Source organism: Acomys russatus, chromosome 11 (assembly GCF_903995435.1).
Source record: "Acomys russatus chromosome 11, mAcoRus1.1, whole genome shotgun sequence".
Taxonomy (NCBI): domain Eukaryota; kingdom Metazoa; phylum Chordata; class Mammalia; order Rodentia; family Muridae; genus Acomys; species Acomys russatus.
In genome coordinates this window covers 12,531,678-12,553,078 of record NC_067147.1, presented here as the reverse complement: position 1 = coordinate 12,553,078, position 21,401 = coordinate 12,531,678, and the positions used below count along the sequence as shown (strand labels likewise).

The following is a 21,401-nucleotide window of genomic DNA, read 5'->3' as shown; positions in this document are numbered from 1 at the left end:
CTGGAGAGGCAGCTCCTGAAGTACCTGCGGGGCAAGCCTGAGGAACTGAGTTCAATCTCCAGAACTCGTGTAAAACACGCTGAGCACACTGTGGACCCATGCGAGCCCAGCGCTGGGTGGGGTGGGGTGGGGAGGCAGATCTCTGGTGCTTGTCGCCCCCCACCCCAACCGCCACCATCACCACCACCACCACCACCAATCTAGCTGAATCAACACCCGGTTCAGTGAGAGACCTTGCCTTAAAACAGTAAGGCAGAGAGAGCAGTACAGGAATATACCTAATGCTCAGGGGCTCGTGATCACAACAAACAGATTCTCCCCGCCTCCCGCCCCGCCCCCCCGCCCCGCCCCTGAGAAGTAAGTCAGGTAAGGTCCCTCTAGGTGCTGGCCTCACTCACCTCACCCACCTACCCGCCCCAGAGCATCAAACAGCAAACATTCTGTAAATCACCAAGCCTAGCACCCTGGCACTCATAACTTTGTAAATGCTCCTCTTTTTCCTTTCTTTCTTCTTCTTCTTCTTCTTCTTCTTCTTCTTCTTCTTCTTCTTCTTCTTCTTCTCTTTTTCATTATTAAAAAGAAAAGTTTAAGAAGAGCACTGGCTTCATTTCCTGCCCTCTCCCCATCACAGGGGCAGGAGACGTTTGCTTCAGAGTCACAGGTTCTGTTTCCATTTGGGGGAGGCAGGCCTCCGGGGAACAGCCCCCATCAGGACTTTCCATGGGCTGAGAAATCTAATCCAGTGTTTCGCAGCCATCATTTAGCAGAGAGTTGTCATCTACGTGGTTTGCTCAAGCCCTATGCTGCCTCCCCCTCCCTCCCTCCCAACTCCCCCCCCCACCCCCAAGGACCAACTTGGTGACTCTCTCCATAGTTATGAACTAGCAGATCTGCTAAAACTTAGGAGGCCTGGGCTAAACCAAAACGTTTTTCAAAGAAACACTTTCCAGTCGAGAAAGGTAATATCCTAGAGGCCTGCCCGCCTTCCTGCAATTAACTGGAACACCACCCAGCATAGCTTTTGTTGGCTGCCACTTCCCATGGAAATACCTCAAATGCTTTTCCTCAACCCTAAAATGGAACTTTTGTCTCTTTCCTGTTCAAGCCACAGAAAGGCAGAAGGGACCAGTGAGCCCTTCCTCCACCACCCACAGCAGCCAGGGCCAGTGGACTGGCTCCCGGGTGGGCTCCAGGGCCAGGCCAACCCCCAGGCCAGAAGGGGTACTTCTTGCCTGGAGGAGGGCCCTGGTGCATCCAAACCCAGCCCAGTCAGACCCTCCAGCTCTGGAGACTTTAGCCAAGTCTGTGCCTTCCCAAAGCCCAAGCTACCACTCCCTGGTCTGTTCAGTGAGTGAAGCTGGGGGTTTGGGAAAGGCAATGTGTGTGCACTCTCCCAACACACGGTGCTTGTGGAGGTGGGGCCCCTGCTTCCTGCTGGAGCATGGCACGCTTGTTAGTGGAAATTCTAGGAAGTCTCACCAGAGTCAACACGTTACTTGGGAAAGTCCAGGTTCCCTCGTGGGCTTCTTAGTCCAGAGGAGAAGATGGAGAAGAGAAAGAGAAAGGGCCACATTGTTTGAATCAAGCCAGTGTAGAAGCTGACAGGGATAGAAGGAAGCTTCAGAGAGAGGGGGAAAGGAAGCCCAGGGCACTAGGGAAAGCAGATTAGAGCAGAGATGGAAAAAAGAAAAGGGGGGCAGGGCATGGTGGCACATGCCTTTAATCCCAGCACTTGGGAGGCAGAGGCAGGCAGATCACTGTGAGTTTGAGGTCAGCCTGGTCTACAAAGTGAGCCCAGGACAGCCAAGGCTAACACAGAGAAACTCTGTCTCGAAAAGAAAAGAAGAAGAAGAAAAGGAGAGACTGGAGAGATGGGAGGTTCAGTTCCCAGCACCCACATCTCACTCATGGCCATTGTAAGTACAGTTCCAGGGATTCAAAGCCCTCTGGCTTCAGCAGGAATCTGTACATGCAGGCACACACACACACACACACACACACACACACACACACACACACAAAGAAAAATAAATAAATAAATAAATGTCTTAAATTGCTAACACCAAGTAACACCTTAAAAGAATTTTTACTGTTTGTGCTCCCCGCCCCCCCCCCCCCCGAAAAAATGCCACACAGCCAGGTACAGTGAACTCAGAACTCAGGAAGCTGAGGCAGAAGGCTTGTGAATTTGAAGCCAACCAAAATTATGCAGTAAATCTCCATCTCAAAAATAAATAAATCACAGCCGGACGTGGTGGCGCACGCCTTTAATCCCAGCACTCGGCACTCGGGAAGCAGAGGCAGGTGGATCTCTGTGAGTTCGAGGCCAGCCTGGGATACAAAGCACATCCAGGACAGCTAGGGCTACAGAGGAACCCTGTCTCAAAAACCCAAAAATAAATTAATTAATTAATTAGTTAGTTAAGTGTTATACAGTTGACTCTTTCGAAAATATTTGGCTAATCCCCATTTTCTCTGAGAGATTTCTAAAATTCAAAATAAAACACATGAGGGACAACCTCACTAGAGTCAGACACAACAAAACAGGCAACGCTCACCTGAAACTTCCTAAAATGTAACACAGAATTTGGACACAGTAAGATTTGTCTGATGAGCCATGTGTACTTCAGTGTAGAAGATGAGGGAGAATATATTTTAACTGTTAATTACTTACTAGCCTGTGTGGCTCACCACGCTGCTACACTGTTCATAACACTCAGGAGGCAGAAGCATTCTGCACACCCATCAGCCAGTGAAGAGCTGAAGAAGCACACAGTGGGACTTTATCCAGCCGTAAGAAAGAGTGAAATTGTGACGTCTACAGGAAAACAGAAGGAAATTATTCTTCAAAAATAATTTTTTAATTTATGTGTTGTGTGTATGTAAGTAGTCTGTCTGCATATATACCTGCACACCAGAAGAAGGCATAGAGATGACGGTGAGACTCCAAATGGGTTCTGGGAATTGAACTTAGGACCTCTGGAAGAACAGCCAGCTTTTTTTTTTTTTTTTTAAATAAGCCATCAAGCCCCCTAGAAATCATTCTTTTTTTTTTTACAAGCTTTTATTTAAGTGCATTGACTTGAGGATGAGGTTAGATTTTGTTAAAAAGCAGTCACATCCATGGCCTGCACGTAGTCCTCGAGGGCAGTAAGCTGCTCTTCCAGCACGTCTGTTCCAACCGTCCTCATCGGCAGGCTCTTTAGCTTTCTCTGATCCATACTGTGCCAGGCGTTCCTCTTGCAGCCTCTTTGCTTCTTCGCTTTCCTCCCCATCATCAGATCCAAAGAGATCAATGTCGTCATCATCTTTAGCATCAGCAGCTCCACTTCCTGTTGTCTTCCACACTGGCAGGACCATACTTGCCCAAAGATTTCTTTGCTGCCGGCAAGCTGGCCTTTTCCTTTTCATAAGACTTACTGTGATTATTCCCAGGCAGGGCCTGACACAGGTCAGCGGGCAGCAGGCCAGAGACTGCTTCAAATACCAACACACCTGCTTGGGACGGCTCATACTCTTCAATGTAGCTCTTGTCTGCCAGGTAATGTTGAGTACCTGGAGGCCAGCTGGGGGTGGGGCTGGGGGTGGGGTCAAGTCTCAGAAACCCATGGTGTGGGCTGTATCTGGGAGCCAGGCAGCAGTGGAGGAAAAGAATGCCACAAGCCCACGACCAGCACTAAAGCGAAAAAAAGTTGGAAATCATTCTTAAGTGAAGTATCCCAGACTCCGAAAGACAACTTCTGCAAGTTTTCTCTCACTTGCAGAAAACTCTTAATTTTCACATATGTATGTGTATCTGTGTGTGCCTATTTCTGTGTGCAGCTGTGTCTGTGTACATGCCTGTGTCTGTGTGTTTATGGGTGTGTTTGTATTCCTGTGTATGTCTGTGTATATATCTGTTTGTGTGTGTGTGTGTGTGTGTGTGTGTGTGTGTATCTCTTTGTTTCTGTGTCTCTGTGTGTTTGTGTATGTCTGCATATAGATCATGAAACTAGAAAGAAGCACATGAGACAGGATAATGACGTCTTTAGGGAGGACAAAGAAAGGAGAAAAAAGAAAATGATTGGGTGATTTCATTTTCATTTCAATTAAATATAAGAACAATGCCAGTCCTACCCAACAAACAAGAAAGTGTCACCTGGGAATGAGGATTTTTTTTAATTATCTTGTTAAACGAGTCATTCTGCCCACTCTTCTTTCCCAGAAGTACCTGTTAGTTGCTGCAGAGGGACTCCCCGACATCTTATTCATCCTTCCCCTCCTGATAGACATCCAGGCTCCTCCCAACACTGAGTGGTCCTCCTAGGCACAAGTTGCTTTAGGGAAGCAAGATGGAAACAGCCGTTGGCCACAAGATACCAGCATCTCCTGTTTCACAGGACTCTGATGGATGACTTCCACACGTCAGCCATGTGCACGTCAATCATTTCCCTTCCATGCTCACTGATATTCAGTATTGGTACAGTTTCTTTTTTTAAATATATTTTATTAATTTATTCATATTACATCTCAGTTGTTATCCCATCCCTTGTATCGTCCCATTCCTCCCTCCCTCTCATTTTCCTCTTACTCCCTTCCCCTGTGACTGTGACTGAGGGGGACCTCTTCCCCCTTTATATGCTCATAGGGTATCAAGTCTCTTCTTGGTAGCTTGCTATCCTTCCTCTGAGTGCCACCAGGCCTCCCCATCCAGGGGACGTGGTCAAATATGGGGCACCAGAGTTCATAGTACACTTTCAATTTGTATGGTGGATAAAAATAACTCTCAGTGTTGTTTTGCTTTTTTTTTTTTTTTTTTTTTTTTTTTTTGTGGGTGAGTGGTGGTTGGCTACCTGGCTGGATAAATGGCTCAATGGCTAGCTGGCTGGATGATTGATTGGTTGGTTGGTTTGTTAGTGGGTTGGTTGAATGGTCGGTTCATTAGCTAGTTGGGTGACTGGCTGTCTTGTTGGTTGGTTGACCGGTTAGTTGGTTGGCTGGTTAGTTAATTGGTTAGTTATTGGTTGGTTGGATAACTTGCTGACTGATTGGTTGATTGACTGGCTTGTTGATTGGCTGGGTGGTTGATTGGCTTGTTGGCTAGTTGTTTGTATTATTGGTTGGTTGACTGGGTTGCTAATAATTGATTGACTGTTTCATTGGTCAGTTGGTTGGTTGGTTGATTGGCTGGCTGACTGGCTGGCTGGCTGGTTGTTGGTTGACTGATTGGTTAGCTGGCTTATTTGTTAGTTGGTCTAGCTTGCTGAGTGGTTAGCTGGATGATTGGTTAGCTAATTGGTTAGCTATCTGGTTGGTTAGTTGGCTAGTTAGTTAGTTGGTTGGTTGGCTGGCTTGCTGATTGGTTGTCTGGTTGATTTGCTGGCTGGTTGGTTACCTAGTTCATTGGCTGGCTTACTGGTTGGTTGGCTAGCTTGTTGATTGGTTGGTTGGTTGGCTAGTTGGTTGGTTTTGAGACAGAGCTCATTCTTTAGCTTAGGCTGTCTTAGAATTACTGATGCCTCTCTAAGCCATAGTGATCCTCCTGCTTCAGTCTCCCAAGTGCTGGAACTACCACACACAACTTGTTTTAATTATTTCCCCAATGACTGACAAGGCGGACTTCTTTCCCCGCATGTCATAGCAACTGAGATTCGCTTCTCTACAAACTTCCTGCTCATCTTTTTTCTAATAGGCCATTTGCCTTTCATTTTTCAGATGTTACCTTGTGCCAGTCTGAAAATGAAATCAATCAGATAGCTCTTGTCCTTTGTGGTCAACGGATGGGAGTGGTGATCTCTTTTAAGAACATCTTTCTGCCTGAGATCTTAAAAATAGCTTGCTATTTCTTTCTACTGGTTTCAGTACTTGTTTGTTATGTTAAGTCTTTAAAACAACTGAAATTTGTTATTGTGTATTGTGTGATGTAAGAAAGTAAAGAGACAAAAAGAGGGAATTTTTAGAAGGCACGATAACAGCAATTGAAAATAATTATTTGGAAAACAGTACACTGCTAGGAAAGTGTGTCCAAGTATAATAGAGTTTCACTGTGCATGCAGCTAGGCTAGCCTGAAACTCTTGATCCTCCTGCCTCTCCTTCCCCAGTGCTGGGATTCCAGGTGTGCTCCTCCACCCCTGGGGCCAGCCATTTCTTCCCCTTTATAGTTGTCACTTTGCTGTGATGGTTTGAGATGAATTTTCAAACCTGGAAGATTCCCTCAGAGTTTGGGGCGTGAACTGCTCCTAATCCTGCATGACATTAAAGAGTTAATGAACTGACTGTTTAAACGGAGATGTGGGACAAGTATCAGGGTCCAGCTATGTAACTAAGCCTTCTCCAAATTGACCTCCTGATGTCCTTGTCGTAGCTGACAGAAAGGAGGAACACATTCTCTCCCATAGGCCAGAGCTTACACTCCCAAGTTATTTGTTGATTTGGGTTTTGTGCTGGGTTTTGGTTTTTGTGGGGGTTTTTTTGTTTTTTGTTTTTTGTTTTTTTTTTTTTTTGGAGGGGGGTTAAGATTGTGATCTCACAGTATAGTTCAGAATAGCCTCACACTCATAGTAATCCTCTTGCCTCAGTATCTCAACCGAGTGTGCCACTGTGCCTCGCTCACACAGCTTTCTTTAGATGGGCAGCACTGTGGCTCTGAGTAGGCCAGGCACATGAGTGGTCAGGCAGCCAGGGGAGAGGGTCTGGCAAGAGGGCACAGAGCACCTTTGGAGACATGTCCAGGTTTCATTTCCAGGGCTGGCTTAAAGCAGCATAAGGAGGTATATTAGTCATCCCCAAAAGGAACAGAACTGATGGATGAGTACACACATTAAAAGGGAATTTGTTAGACTGGCTTACAGGAGGTGGTCCAGCTAGTCGCAGAATGGCTGTCTCCCTATGGAAAGGGGAAAAGCCAAGAATCCAGGAGATGTTCAGTCCATGAAGGCAGATCTCTCAGCAGCCCCACTCTGCTGCTGGTCTTCAGTCTTCATTAGAATCCTGAAGAAGCTGGATTTAACACCAACCACAGCAACAAGACAGGTGAACATGCCAGCAAGAGTAGGGGCAAGCAGGCAAACAACAAAAGCTTCCTTCTTCTGTGACCTTTTAAGTGGCTACCACCAGAAGGTAGCCGATTCAGGGTGGGCCTTGCTGCTTCAAACACTCTAATAATCTGAGGAAGAAAATCCCTCACAGCAGTGCCCAGCAGCCTGGGTTTTAGTTGTTTCCAGATTAGCCAACACAAGAGGAGACTGTACTCTAACAGAAACCTGCATGTCCCCAGACAGGGACAGCAATACACATACAATACTGAGTGAGACCTTGTGGTACCTGATGGAGAGCTGATCCTGCTCAGCTGGGGATCTGATGGGCAGTTCTCATGTCTCATCCCGGAAAAGCGTGTCCCTGCTTTGGCACAGTAGCTACGGAGCATGAGCCCAACTGAGGCTGAAGTACGTTGGAATGCACTGTTACAAAGACTTTGAATAAATGCCAGGACATTGCTACCTGCAGCACTGACCAGCACATGGGTCGATTAAGACTTTTCTCCTGTTCACATGGAGGAAAACTACCAGGAACATGCACACTGGCTTTCAGGCAGGAGACTGTACCGACATTTTCATATAGCACAAGGGCTGTATGAGCATAAGATCGGGATGTAGGCAAGCCTGTAGGACATTCTCTTTCTTTCTTTTAATTTATTTAGTTATTTACTTTATACCCCAATTGTAGCCCCCTCCCTCCTCTCCACCTGGTCCCACCCTCCCTCCCTCCCTCTTCTCTCTATTCCCTCTCCCCTATCCCTCAGAAAAGGGGACCCCTGACCCATCAGCCCACCCCAGCACATCAAGTTGAATCAGGACTAGGCACATTCTCTTCCACCTTAGCCTGGCAAAGCAGCCCTGCCAGGGGTAAGTGATCAAAAAGTAGCCAACAGAGTCCATGTCAGAGACAGCCCCCACTCCCCTTATTAGGGGACCCACATGAAGACCAATCTGCCCATTGGGTACATATGTGTAAGGGGTCTAGGTCCAGACCATGCATAGTCCTAGGTTGGTGCTTCAGTCTCTACAAGCCCCCCCTGGGCTTTGTTGGTCTTCTTGTGGCCCTCCTGTCCCCTCTGGTCCTTCTATCCTTCCTCTCCACTCTTCCACAAGGCTCCCTATGCTCTGCTGTGAGTCTCTGGCTGTGAGTCTCAGCATGTTTTGATCTGCTGTTGGGTTGAGCCTCTCAGAGGACAGCTATGCTAGGCTCCCATCAGCAAGCATAGCAGAGTGTCATTAGTAGTGTCAGGGGTTGACTTTCTGGTCTCAGGTTGAGCCAGGCATTGGTTGGACATTCCCTCAATCTCTACTCTGTCTTTATCCCTGCACATCTTATAGGCATGGTAAATTTTATAGCCAGAAACTGGAAACAACCCAAATGTCCCTCAACTGAAGATTGGATAAAGACAAATGTACATTTACAGAACAGAATACTACTCAGCTATTAAAAACAAAGAAATGATGAAATTTGCAAGCAAATGGATAGAATTAGAAAATATCATCCTGAGTGATAATGCAGACCCAGAAAGACATGCATGGTATGTACTCACTTATAAGCAGATATTAGCCATATAATAATGGATAACCATACTACAACCCACAGACCCAAAGAAGCTAAGTAACAAGGAAAGCCCAAAGCAGGATGCTTGAATCTCCCTCAGAAGGAGAAATAGAATAGGCAACAAAAGTCAACATTTTCTTAGTGATTAATAGAGGAGGGCCCAACCCACCGTGAGTGTTGCTATCCCTGGGTTGGTAGTCTTGGGTTGTATAAGAGAGCAGCCTGAGCAAGCCATGATGGGCAAGCCAGTAAGTAGCACTCTTTCATGGCCTCTGCATCAGCTTCTGCCTCCAGGCCCAGACCTGCTTGAGTTCCTGTCTTGACTTCCTCTGATAATGAACAGCAATGTGGACATGTGAGCCAAATAAACCCTTTCCTCCCCATCTTGCTGGTAACACTAAAACAAGGATGCGAACACCTTAGTGTGGAAGGTAACATTCTAGAGTGAGGAGGCAAGGCGGCTCAAAGGATAGAGATGCTTGCTACCAAGCCATGGCGTGAGTTGGATCCCAAAATCCACAGTACTCATATGCACACGTACACGCAGGAGCACGCACTCTCACACGCACTCACACTCACACACACACACACTCACACACTCACACACACACACTCTCACACACACTCACACACACTCACACTCACACACACACTCACACTCACACACTCACACTCACACACACACTCAATCTCACACACACACACACACACACACACACACGATATAACTTCAAAAATTAAAAAAGTAAGATATCACTTGCACAGCTACCAAACTATGACTTTGTTAGGGAAAACAGCCTACATCTGACTCTAAGGCAGTTAAAATAAAACCTCAAAAGTCCTAGGAACCTTGTACCACCTCATGGTCTAGTTCCGGTCACCTGAACTTCTCTAAGACACAGAGACACATACCGCATCCAATGAGCACAGAGACAGCTGGAATGGCTTGCTATTGTTTAGTTTTAGTTGCTGTTTTACTTTATTTAGTGAATGAGAATTCCTAAAGGCTTTCATCTGCTAAGTGCCACATATAGCTTGACTACCCTGCTAGTCAGTGACAGTGTCTGGACAAAAGGAGACCAAGTGTCAGGGCAGGAGAGATAGCTCAGTTAGGAAAATGCTTACCTTGCAAGCATGGGGACCTGAATTTGAGCCCCAGAACCCATGTGTGTGGTGTGTGCTTGTCATCCAGCACTGGCAGATGGAAGCAGGTGGCTCCTTGGGGCGAGCCTACTTTGTGAGCTTCAGGGAAGCGGAAGACGCTGTCTCAAGAAACAAGGTGGACAGTTCCTGCCTTGGAGCTCCACACACATCCAGACACGTCTCTGTGTATACCTGCACACCAAGCCGTGGGAAGCTTAGTGAGGTGCCCAAGAAGATAATGAGAAAAGCTCTGCTGCCTGGGGCTCAGCACACACACACACCAGCTCCCTGTCAGTGGAGGCAGCAGGCAGAGACTGCTCCTCATTAGCTCTCCTCAGAGCACCACAGAGCAGAAAGGCACTTGTACTGAGGGAAGCTTCCTCAGACTGCAAGGAGCCCTCTGGGCACGGGCAGGGCAACTCTGAACCAGGAATAAATCATCACCATCTAGTAGCCTTTATCACAAACCAATATGAATATAATATTGAAAGCTTGTTTCCCGGTTAAGAGTGCTATTTGGGGAAGGTTCTAGAAACCTTGGGAAATGAGGCCTAGCTAGAGGAAGTGGGGAGCAGGAGGCATGTTCTTAAGAATTGTGTCTTCTCCTGGTGTCTCTTTCCCTCCCTCCTCCTGGCACATGCTTCTATGGCTGCCATGATGTTCTTCACCGCATACTGATAAGCAACAATATGGACTAAAACTTTAGACACGATGAGCGGAAGTAAATCCCTTCTTGTTTTCAACTGTTGCGGCAATTCTGTCAGCCCAGTACGAAAGTGGCTACCAAGTGACTTCCCAGAGTAGCACAGCCCAAGAGAATGAGATGGTGGAGAGGCAGCTACGGTGTCTGGGAAAACTGAACCTTGGATCCTACTTAAAGTTGGATGCCCCTTTAAGCGGCATGCAGTTTAACAGCTACCCTGTTGGAGGGCTCATTTCCCAAAGAGTCAGCAGCTTCTTGGACCCGTCTTTCCCACTGGGTGTCTTGGCCTCTTTGTCAAAGCACAGTAGTGGGGACTGTGGGCACTGCTCGTCCCCGGCTTTCAGTCCTCTTCTGCCCAACTATCTAGAGTTTTCCAAGGCCAAATATTATTTCTAATAACAGAACTTTCTCGTTCCAGGTATAATTACCAGCCTCTCTGGGGAGAAAGTCTTATAGGCCAACAAATGGCCTATCCAAAGGTTTCAGAAATGACTTTTTTTTTTTAAACGCTTTGGACTGGACGATGCAGGGAAATTAAATAAGTATCAGGTTGGTTTGAGTAAGTTATCACATCTGCCCATGAGCTGCAAGGCGTGTTTACAGAAGGCTTTTTTCCACTGGTTCCAAAGAAGGGACAAATTGTATATAGGAGTGATGGAAGGAAGGCCAGAGCAGGAGCAGGAAGGCCGCCGCGGGGAAGGGAATATTAAGCAAGACTTCTCAAGAGCGAGGAGCAACCAGAACAAACACACACTGCCTTTTTACATGTACTGAAGCTCCTAGGTGACACCCAGCAGTATTTCCCAAATTCTAATACACACACCACACATGCACACTCGTGTGGACACATGTTCAAATGCGGGTTCCAGGGATAAAGGGACAGCTCCGTTCTTAAGAACGCTAGAACTAGAGTCTGGTTCCCAGCACCCACATCAGGCATCTCACAACCACCTGTGTGACTCCAGGGGCTCAGACACGCTCTCCTGGCCTCCAAGGATACCTGCAAGTATATGGGCAGACAGTATGGGGGAAACTGGAGCCGCTAGTCTCAGGTGGGTTGGAAACCTTGGGAGGCACTAAATCCATGGGCAGAAGGCACTGGGCTGGTGGCAGCCTCTGCACTGACCGGCCGATCCCCCTCGGGATATAGAGCTGGACTCTTTTGAAAACAGGCATTTAGAAACCTGTCTCCTTCAAGGTATTCACATTGTTTTAAAAAACTCTCCCACAGCCACTAGTTATACACAGACGTCCAGGAAGTAGCCAGAACCCGCCCACACATAACCTATTAGGTCTTCTGTCTCAGTCAGTGTTCTACGCTGTGAAGAGCCACCATGACCACAGGAACTCTTACGAAGGAAATGATTTAACTGAGGCTGGCTTATAGTTTCAGAGGTTTAGTCCATTATCATCATGGCGGGAAGCATGGCAGTGTGCAGCCAGGCACAGTGCTGGAGAGGGATCCGAGAGTTCTGCATCCAGACCCACGGATGACAGGAAGAGAGAGAGCCACTGGAGCTTGCTTGGGCTCCTGAAACCATCCAGGCCCACCTACAGTGACACACTTCCTCCAACAAGGCCACACCTCCTAATCCTTTCAAATAGTGCCACTCTCTGGTTGACCGACACTCAAATCTATGAAGGCAGTTCTTACTCAGACCGCCGCAATCTCCAAGTACAAGAAGCGTACACACCCCCAACTTGCAATCTTCTGTTTCCCCACGTTGTAGAGACAGCAAGACCAGCAGGCTCAATGCTGCCTGTCCTAACTCTCCCCCTGTTTGTCCTATCTCAAAAAGTAAGGTTAAGTGATTGACCTAGCTTCAATCTCTGGCCTCCACACACACACGCGCGCACACACATTCACACACCTGTGCACACACATGGGAGTCGGGAGTTGGGGGACAGTGACTCATTGGATGCAGGAGGCTCAGTCGGCACCCCTTCCCTGACACAGCAGGTAGTAGAGTGGGAACACCAAAACGCTTCTGACCAAGAGGACTGACAGCTACAGGTTGCTTCCCCCCTTTTAAAAAATAAAAATAAAAACAATAAACAGTAGAACAGGATGAGATGCAGTTGATCTGTACAAGGACCCAGCAGCCTCTGTGGCAGTGCAGAGCTCTGCTGCAATGGCGTGGTAGCAGCACAAACACGGACAGAGTGAGTGAAGAAAGCCACAGGCACGGGGTGACATCCACAGTGCCACATGCTACGGAGGGGAGGATTCCTGAGTGGGAAACATAAGTGGGAGCCAAAATGGAAAACTCAGCAATAGAAGCGGATAGAGAAATGACAGCACAACAGCGCATGAGGGCACAGAGCACCTCACACACTGTACACGCTCAAGGGTGCAAAGGAAAGCGGGTAAGGGGTGACAGATGAGCATACCACTGACACCTCACTGGGAATCCCACTGGGAACCATGGACAACACTGGAGAAAAGGGAGGTCCCACGGGGAACTTGAAAAAACTTGAAAATCCCAGCACTTGGGAAACAGAGGCAAGAGGGGTCTCTGCAAGCTCAAGGCAAGCCTGGTCTCAATAGTGAGTTCTAGGCCAACTAGAACTACATAGGAAGACCCTGTCTCCAAAAACAAAACAAAAAAGCCTACAACGGAATGTATACAGAATGAAGAAAGGAAAATTAGTGGTTTTTTGGGTTTTGTTTTTTTAAAGAACAAAGCTTAGTAATCTATCTGCCTGTAGGATACATGCTTAAGCCAACTTTAACTTTAAAAAAAAAAAAAAGAACACTTTTAGAACTTTTAAAAATGTTTACATCTCTAAAAAGTGTATTGTTTCTTTGAGAATTTCATACAATATATTTTGATAGTCACTCCCCTCCTCCAGACCCACCCCTTTTCCTATCCACAAAACTTTGTCTTTTCTTTCTTTCTTTCTTTTTTAAACCCATCAAGACCAATTTGTGCTGTCCAAACATTCTTGGATGTTCACTCTTCCAGTAGAGTATGGTCAACTTACCAGGGGCTATGCTCTTAAAAAAATTTTTTTTTTTTTTTTTTAAATGCTCTCCATTGAAGCAGCTAACAACTGCCCACAGCTCTGGGACCAGGGGTGGGGTTCTTGGGTCCAGCTCCTATCTCCATACTGGGATTTGGTCTGGCTTGGGCTTGCACAAGTCACAGGCCTGCTGTTGCAACGACTGTAAGCTCAAGCATGCACCTGCCCTGCTGTGTCTGAGAGACTCTTTCCTTGTAGCCATCCACTCCCTCTGGCTCTTAGACCCCTTCCACTCCCTCTTCTGCAACAATCCCTGAACCTTAGGAGGAGGGGCCACAGCCTATTCCGCTTAGTGCTAAGGATTCTGCATTTTCTCTACACCTTCACCAGCTGCAGGTGGCTGTCTTTCTCTACATCTTGGCCAGCTGTAGGTCTTTATGTTAATCGCCCTATATTGGAATTAAAAGCTTCTCAGACAAGGGTTGAGAAACATATTCATCTGAAAATAGAATACTAGGATCCTGGTCCCAGGGCTCCAACTCCTTTAAAAAGCAGTGTATCTCTTTTCACAGAAAAATGAAAAGTTAAGAGAATAGAAGAGCTATACTGCATAAATGCTAATCATAAAATAACTGAAAGTTTCAAAACAAAGAATGTCACCAGCTACATAATGATTGGGGGGCAATTCCTCAAGACATAATATTCTGCTGGATATGTAGACTTTGAGACACCGAGCAACCCTGACAAAACTAAGAAGTTTCAAATACATAATAGTTAGTCTCTCAGCAACTTAAAGAATAAATGCACAGGAAAAATCAATGGCCAGAAAGCTCAAATTCTGCCCATCAATTTTACTTCAACTTTATTCTGTTTGGAGAACACTGAAGCCAAGTGGGCAGAGTTACCAAGGCAGAACAAATACCAAACCATAAAACAGTGTTAATCATCTAAAGGCATTAAAGTATTGAGGAGGATGAGATAAGAGGCTCGTCATGAGTTACAGGTAAGCCTAGGCTACATCATAATCCTGGTTCATCCTGGAGATCCTTTCTCAAATTGAAAAAATAAAATTAAAAGCAAACAAACAAGAGGCTAGAAAGAAAGTTCAGTAGTTAAAAAGAACTTGCTGCTCATCCAGAGGACCTAGGTTCAATTCCCAGAACCCACACAGCAGCTTACAACCATCTTTTACTCCAGTTCCAGAGGATCCAATACCTCTTCTGGCCTCCATATGTACTGTATACATGTGGTGCACAGTACATACATGCAGGCAAAATACCCATACAAATAAAATTTAAAATAACTTTTGTTTTTCAAGACAGAGTTTCTCTGCGTAGTCATTTTAATCTCACCTACCCATAAGTTGTTACTGCAGCTTTCCTCAAAGGAAAAATCATCTTACGTTATGACCTAACAAGACTTTTACAATAGTTAAGTCTCCCTGGAAAAGTCCCAATCCACCATGGATGCTGCGGGGGGGCTAGCCGGTCTTCAAATTCCCTTTTCTCAGCCACTGCTAGAGAGGGTAAAACCCTGTGTTTTTAGTCACAGTTCTCAAATTGGTCCACCACATGACCATGAATACCTGTTCAATACTCTGGGATCCTGAGCTCCTCAAGCAGTTACCTGGGACACGGCTACCCTCTGCTGCCTTCCCTACACGGACACCAAGGGCACACAGGTCTTGGCCCGGGGTGGTTTATGCCACTTAGATCACCTTATGCTTATATTTTAGAGTTCATGCCATGGTACTTATGCTGCGGCTGCTCTCCAAGAGGCTGTGGGTGCTGCTTTTATACAGAGTGGGGAAAAAATTTTCAGAAAACATTCTATCATCCTCACAGAACTGGACTTGGTAAAAATATACACATGTTTAACAGATTTTAAAAGGTGAACTTTGCATCCTCCCTGCCCCCAACTACTCTGGTCAAAGCTGGGACCACTGACTATCCTCAACCTGCCTGAGCTCCCTTCCGTAGCCTCACCCAACTGTTAGTGTACAATAAAGAAAACCCAAAGAAATAATATGGGGCCGCAGGAGGGACACGGATAAAAGCAAGCATCCTAACAAGCAATTCCAATGCAAGACATGGAGCAGTTGACAAAGACAAAATACTAAGGGAATTAAAACTGTTTCAGACAGCCAAGCATGGTGGGGCACACCTATGATCCCAGCACTCAGAGTGGCAGAGGCAGGTGGATTGTTTTGAGTTTGAGGCCAGCCTGGTCTACAAAGAGAGTCCGGGACAGCCTAGGCTACGCAGAGAAAACCCTGTCTCAAAACAAAACAAAACACAAAACAAAACAAAAAACAAAAAAAAAACCCAAAAAGCAAAAAACTACTTCAGCTAACTGCCATGCTCTTAAAACTTCCAACATGGCTTCCGAAACAATGCTAACAGGCAAGGGTCTTGGGCACCTCCAAACCTTACCTTCGGGAAATGCATTCACACCAAGGATATCTCAGAGTGAAGGAGCCGTCACGTCTGATTCCAGCACCTTCTCTCAGTCTACAAAATCACTGTCCACCTACAGCTTTGCTCTGCCACCAAAGGAAGGCACATGCCCTCCAGAGTTCTGCAGGTCTCCCAGTAAGCATCAAATGCCATCAGCACACAAGCAGGTTCCTCCATCTTCCCTCCCTCTCCAAGGAGATGTGAGTTTCAAAGTGTGGATGAGGAGGGAAGAGGCTCCTCCAAGTCTGCCCTCCCTAGGTAGTGCTGCTCTCCATCTCTCTGTCTGCCAGTGCTGCAATCTTCAGAATGGCTTTCCCCTCCTTAACACTGACTGGTCCTCGTTCAAACTCCCACCGAGTTTTCCTTGCCCTCAATGGATCCTAAATGCTAATAATGCCATAATTATTTGCGAAGTTTAAAAGAAGATGCGTTGTTTCCTAAATCACAAGAAAATTACAGCCAGGAAATTATAGTCCAATTAAGGAACAGAGAAGCTGGTGAAAAGACACAGATGGTTAGAGGACTTGTCTAAAAGCAAACAGATCAGACTCTAACAAAATGCACAGGTTCTCAAGTGGGCTGACACAAAATAGATGACAATCCTGTTTAAGAAATTGTCGTTTGAGTGAGGTGTTCATGTGGCCCACCTCCATCTTGGTGGACAAGTTAGTGGAAGGAAAGAGCAAACCAGAAGGAGTCACACACAGTCTCCATTTCAAATCTCTAGCCTAAAGGAATCAAAACAAAACAAAGGATCTTTATAGAGAAACTGAGCAAAGTAAGAAAACAGCAGAAAGTCCAAGTACTGGGCAGGTTCCTAGCTGGCCAGAATGTGCCAAAACACTTTGACCTCTTGGAATAAAAGGGATTCTTGAGACCACAAAGGATTAGAGCAGGGCAGAAAGCCAAAAAGGGAGTGCGCCAGCAAGGGATAGACTGAAATCAGTCCTCAGAAGAAACTGAAGTGCTATGTGCAAGTTAAAAGTAAAGAGAATAGACAAGCAAGCCATCATAAATATGAGAAATACTCCAGTACCAAGGCAAAACTCAAAGCAAAAAGATAAGCCACAGAGCAGCATCAACATCTACAGAGCACCAACAGAAATAACTCAACAATCTACAAATAATCTAGATGAACAGAAATATCTACAATAGATTTTAAAATTGCACTGTTAAGTGTATAATCTTTCAAAACTTAAATTTAAGTAATTGAGAAATTCCATGCTCATCTGTCACATATCAACTGAATAACCCTTCATTTAAAGCATCCAAAGGGGCCAGCAAGATGCCTCAGCAGGTAAAAGCACTTGCTGCCAAGCCTGAAGTCCTAAGTTCGATTCCCAGTACCCATGTGGTAAAAGGAGGGACAGTTCTCATAAACTGTCCTCTGACCTTCATACATGTGCTCTACACACATACACAAAAACACACCTCTTTAAAGATTCACATCCACAGAACATCTTAAAGATTCTAGGTCCCAAAAATCTCAATATATTCTAAATAAGCAAAAATTGCATAAGTCATATTTTCTTTACATAATGTAAAATCATTCAAGTAACAAAACAACAAAATATTTTTAAAGCTAGCCACATGGAAATATTTAAATATTCTTAATTGTTAAACCAAAATTTGAAACAGTGATAAGCTACTTAGAAAACAAGGCTATTGCACACATGGAATGTTCACACTATTCAGAGAAAACCCAAAGCCTTCAACACTGCATTTCATACAAACAAAACAAACCCCATATGCTAAAAGTTTAGAGGAAAAAGAAAAACCCAGAAAGCAAAGTAATAATAAGTGAGAAATATATTTTAAACAAAGCCACAATAAACCAAAAGACCAGTTTTCTGAAGGAAAAAATCCCATTATATACCAGGCCAACCAGGTAAGCTGCAAGGCCAAGTAAAGCTCTCCCAATAAGTGACAGGGTCTGAGTCTGAAAAGAGATTTTTCTGCTAACAACTGTTTAAATTTCCACAATAACATAAATATTATAATCTTCTTTCTTTTCTTCTTCTTCTTCCTCTTTTTCTTCCTCTTCCTCCTCCCACTCCTCCTCCTCCTCTTTCTTCAAGACAGGGTCTCTCTACACAGCCATGGATATGCTGGAACTCACTATGGAGACCAGGCATATTCTCAAACTGAAAGATCACAGAGATGTGCCAGCCTCTGCCTCTCAAGTCCTGGGACTAAAGGCATGGGCCACCACATCCTTGCTAAGTTTTACATTTAGCAAACATAACAGAAACTCATCTTTAAATGTCAGTTATTAAGAAAAGACTTCTACAGAGGGCTCTGAACTAGGTCTCACATGTAGTATTTCTGCCTCTCCTTGAACAAATCACTGCCCTGCTTTAGCAGCTGTACAGAGTACACACAGCCATCCCTTACTCAGCTCAGCTACCAAACACCCAAAGCTGTAAGCTGTAGAGCAGCCCTAAGACCTATGCTTACATACAAATGCAGACTTCCCAAATAACAGAAGCAAGGCAGACTCTACACCACCAACAGGCAATGGCACCTGGGGAGAAATGTATCCTAGGAAGGGTCAGTCACACGCCATAAGCCTGCCATCTGGACACTGTGGTTTTTGTCTTGATAGCTACCAATCCAGCATGACTCCTAATGTTTTGAAGAGACTCTGTGCACGTTGGTACACTGGCTCACCCACATTTATTTTCTGTCCCTTTGACGCTCATCATCTTCTTTGAGGTCAGCTGGGTGTTCTGTCCCACAGATACCAGACTTCCAAGTAACCTGACCACTCAGTGAGACCCGATGAGGAGTCACCATCTTGCTCTTGCCAGGATGCTGATGAAGGATCATCTGGGGCCTACTGACCAGTGACAGGAGTTCTGCTATTACAAAAGCATTACAGTACATAATGCAAGACTGCCGGTGTTGAAACTGCAAGTTGTGGTGACTCTTTTAGGCATTTGTCCACATTTTAAGGACGTCAGTCATTATTAATAGAATGACTATTTAGTCCATATACTTTAAAGTCTACACAAAACACAAATGAACTATAAATCTTTCTGTTTTAAATGAATCTAACTGGCTCCAAGAGTAGAGAGATGGCTTCCTGTTGGACAATCTATTAAAGTCAACACCACACTAGGTGGGAAAATGGCAAGGACATCTTAAGAGAGACTCAAGAGCTCCCTCCCAACAGGACTCCACAACCTTCTTCCTCATTCGACCTTCTACTGAACTTCAGCAAAGAGAGGCCACCTTTCTAGTGTCTCCGTCAAAAAGCCAACTTAGACATAAAACACAGTGATCATCTCCATTAGAACCAGAAACAGAACAAGACTGTCAGCCATTATTATTTAATATAGTTCTGGAATCTGAGCCAAGAAAATATACAACAAAATTTAACTATCATCCCTATTCAAAGATGGTATCAAGTGTTGGCTTAAAAAATCCACCTGCATACCCAGTCATGTCCCAGGCAGCTTTCTGGCACAGTCCCAACTACTGCATCAAGCTTTTAATGGCTTCCTGACCTCCACCCAGGTGAGACAGTTCACAATATGGCCACAACAATGAAATCTAAACCCACAGGTGACCTGCCATTACACTGCTTAGGAGGATTCCCTCAGCTTCTAATGTTTAAAATAAAGCTCAATTCCCTCCCAGTGGCCCATATGGTCAGGCCTGTGTTAATGCCATTACTGACACTCAAGCCACTGACCACTTTTCGCTCGCCCAAACACAGGGCAGCAGCATGGGCTGGCAACCCACCCTGGAGGGATGCATTGTCTCTCCTGGGTCTCACAAGACCTGGCTTTCTAAAACGGCAACCAAATCTTATGTCACCCCTCTTCCAAGTGGCCTCTTTAATCACGCTCTTGTGTCACCCTCTTTAATTTCTCCCGCAGAATGAGAGAGAGAGAGAGAGAGAGAGAGAGAGAGAGAGAGAGAGAGAGAGAGAGAGATTATTTTAAGCTCAAGAAATAGACCCTATTTTATCCACTGTTCTAGATCCAAGATTCTGGCACAGGATATTTACTCAACAAATACCTGGTGAATGATTGAGCGCTTCCTTTTTCGTTAAGTCCCTATGGTTAGGCAAACATTCCTGCTAAGTCCACCACATTACTGTGTTCAGGTTGTTAGGTTTTTGCTGTAAATATTGTTGAAGCCACAGCCTCCCAAGGGCTGGGGTCATGAGCCTGTCCACCACACTCTGCTACTAAGTCACCTTACAGGAGCTATTATAAAGTTACTGATCTCCCCACATCTACCCATTCTCTAAGTTGCAAACTTACGGAAGTAACATACTAGGCTAAATGCAAAGCTTTAAATAAAGTTAGATGGCCTTGTTCAATCTTTAAAATATCACTTAAAAATATGCATGTACTGTGGTACATTTACACTATGGAATACTACTCAGCTATTAAAAACAAGGAATTAAAAATTGTGAAATTTGTGGGCAAATGGATTGAACTAGAAATGATCATAGAGAGACTCAAATGGTATACACTCACTTATAACTGGACACTAGCCCAAGGGGCATGTCTCATGAAAGTCTTCACTTACCAGGAAAGTGGGATAGAGGTGAGGACATCCTATTTGGACTCTAGGTGAGAGAAATATAGGAGATAGGGAAATAGATGGATCCAGAGGGTCCTAGAAACCTACAAGAATAACACTATGATGGGCAGATCTGGGCCCAGGAGTTCTGCTCAATCTATGGCACCAACAACCAAGGACAATACGTGCAGTCATCATCAAACCCCTACCCAGATCTAGCCAGGGGACAGGACATTCTCCACAGTTAAGTGGAGACTGGGTACTGACTTTCACACGATCTCTGGTGCCCCATATTTGGCCATGTCCCCTTGATGGGGAGGCCCGATGGCACTCGGAGGAAGGATAGCAGACTACCAAGAAGAGACTTGATACCCTATGAGCATATACAGGGGAGGAGGTCCCCTCAGTCATAGTCATTAGGGAAGGGGAATGGGGTGAAAGCGGGGAGGGAGGGAATAATGGGAGGATGCATGGGGATGGGATAGCAATTGAAATGTAATATCAATGATTTTATTTTTTAATTTAAAAAAATGTTGACTAAAAAAATAAAATAAAAATATTCATGTACTCCAAAAAAAAAAAAAAAAAAAAAAAAAAAAGAAAAGAAAAGAAGAGCCAGGCATGGTGGTGCACGCCTTTAATCCCAGCACTTGGGAGGCAGAGGCAGGTGGATCGCTGTGAGTTTGAGGCCAGCCTGGTCTACAAGGCAAGTCCAGAACAGCCAAGGTTACACAGAGAAACCCTGTCTCGAAAAACCAATAAATAAATAAATAAATAAAACAATCATGTAAAATACTACAAGTCAAAAAAAAAAGACCACAAGTCTTTTGAGTTATAATCCACAAATTTTCATGCCAGTAACCAGCAGGGAAGAAACCTTCCCTAAGATGACACTGGAAAGAATAGCATTAAGTTTTAACAAGTCTGTCTATCCATCATTCCAGCGCAGAGAAATGACCGCAGAGGACTGCCTCCTAAGGAGGTTCTCATTAAGTGCAGCACACACAAGTGCAGCTGG

The 21,401-nt window shown here is 45.2% G+C and overlaps 1 pseudogene; it reads right to left on the bottom strand.

Moving 5' to 3' along the window:
* Window positions 1-3,104: 3,104 nt before the first annotated feature.
* LOC127195297 (elongation factor 1-beta-like) lies at window positions 3,105-7,361 on the bottom strand (annotated as a pseudogene).
* Between the last annotated feature and the right edge of the window lie 14,040 nt (window positions 7,362-21,401).